Below are 2,082 nucleotides of genomic sequence, written 5' to 3'. Positions count from 1 at the left end.
GCCGCCCCGCCCGGAGGGGAAGGTAGTTTTCATAAGCTGGGGGGGGGGGGCAGCAGCGGGGATGGTCAAGGGGCGAGCAGGGAGGGTGGCAGCGGTGGCAGGGGGAAGGCGGGGGCGGGGGGAAGGCGGCCAGTGGGGGCACCCCGAAGGCTTCCATCATGCAATGCAATTGATTCTGGCAGAGGTACACTGCGTCCGAACCAGGAGGCTCCATTCCCCCATGCAGGCAAGAGCCAGACTGAGCCTGAGGTCCTCCACCCGGGAATCCTCAGAAGCAGGCCTCGGATCGGACCGGAGCGCGCTGGTACGTCGCTTTGGGAGAGCGGTCACATGGCGAAGCCCTACCCTCTTCTTCCGGCCGCCCTCTGCTTCCAGCCTCATTCTGTTCCAGAACGAGGAAGAAGCAGGAGGGTAAGTCGGTTTCCTCCCCCGTCTCTGCTGCTGCGCACCCGGGGAAAATCTCTCCCCACCCCCGTCTCTGCCTGGCCGAGGCTGTTCTCAGCGGCAGCTGCGACGGCCATGGGGGTGGGCGGGGCGAAACGTTCTCCTGCCTCCCTGAGCCCCGGGGTGGTGGCCTTGGACTCATAGGGGCAAATTCCACCTCTCGTGCGAGAGGTCATTCTGGCTCTCCCAGCTGTCCTTAGGGGCTCTTTAAAAAGTTATGGCCGCCGCCGCTTTCAGCGGCAGCTGCAACCACCACGGGGGGCCCCCGTGCTGAACTGCCCTCCCCACCTTTTACAGGCGCCACGCTAGAGTGCCGGGCCCGAAAAATGGCCTGCAGAGCCGCCACCCCTGGCCCTCCTCTCCTTTTTCAGCCTCTACGCTAGAAGGCCGGGCCTGAAAAAGGGCCAGCCGAATGTCAGTTTCGGCCCCATTATATCCTATGGGCCATTGAAATCAATGGCAAAAACATAGGGTATATTCTGGGGGTCCAATTCTACGGGCCCCCAAACAGGTTGCCCCTATCCCCTCCATTGTTCTCTATGGTGGGAAAAAAGTAACTTCTTGCCGCCTGCTGCCTTGGCCCTCTGGTGCACGGGTGAGTCCCCAAAGTTTGACTCTTCCTCTACTAGTCTCTGGCGCTGGAGGTATTCACCTCCTTTCCTCCTGCCTGCTATGGCTGCATAATTGTGAGAGATTTCTTAACATAGTGTTCCTGCCAGGGAAGCTGGGGACCCTGCCCATGAGTCTCCATTTCATCCTCACAACAACCCTGTGGGGTAGGTTAGGTAGAGAGAAGGGGAGATTTGGCCCGGGGTCACTCAGCCAGCAGAGTGAGAATACAAACCTGGGTCTCCCCACATCAATCTGCAACTCTGACCACTGTGCAGTGCTGCCTCTACTGATCTGTAATGTTCCAGAGGTGTTGTAATGTAATACTCAGTTTCTCAAACGAGTCTGTTGGTCCACTTAGGAGTCTTGATCCTGGTTGTGTGGTGGGCTAGTTGTGGCAAATGGTAGGGAAGCTCAGTATTTCTGTATACAGTTGTAGGGGCTTTATTGCAATGTGGTATGGCCTGATATTATGTTCTTATTCCAGTGTGGGATGTGTGTGGGGCAATGGAAGCTGAGTGACAGGGTCTCTCCAAGTGATTGCCAGAAGTGAGATGCGTCCTGGTCTTGTGTCTTACAGATAATCTTACAAATAGTCCTTTGCATTTATATCATGCTTTCAACTTTAAAAAGGATCATAATGCTGATTGTGTGAACTTAGGCAAATCACGAGAGGTAGAGCAGGAAGGGTTGAATCAGTGCTTAGTTCTTGTGGCCCTTTCTTACACGCCCAGGGAAATGCTGATCACCACTCTGGGGCCAGGAAGCAATTTTTCTCCAGGCCAGTTTGGCCCCCAGTGAACATGGAGGGGTTTTTTTAATCATATACTGGGCATGGAACAGGTGTCACTGGGGTGTGTGGGGTTCCAGACAATACAACCTCCTCCTGCCCATCTGTAGAGATAAGCGTTTCAGCCAAGGCAGAACAGCAGAGGTAGGAATGCAATAGCAATTAGTAAGACACAGAATGAACTCCCCAACCCCCATGTCAGCATAGCTGACATACTGCCCTCTCAAAAATCAGCTTCT

The sequence above is a fragment of the Gekko japonicus genome, unplaced genomic scaffold (assembly GCF_001447785.1).
Source record: "Gekko japonicus isolate JY-2015 unplaced genomic scaffold, Gekko_japonicus_V1.1 scaffold1169, whole genome shotgun sequence".
Classification (NCBI taxonomy): domain Eukaryota; kingdom Metazoa; phylum Chordata; class Lepidosauria; order Squamata; family Gekkonidae; genus Gekko; species Gekko japonicus.
Note: the sequence above shows the minus strand (reverse complement) of the source record.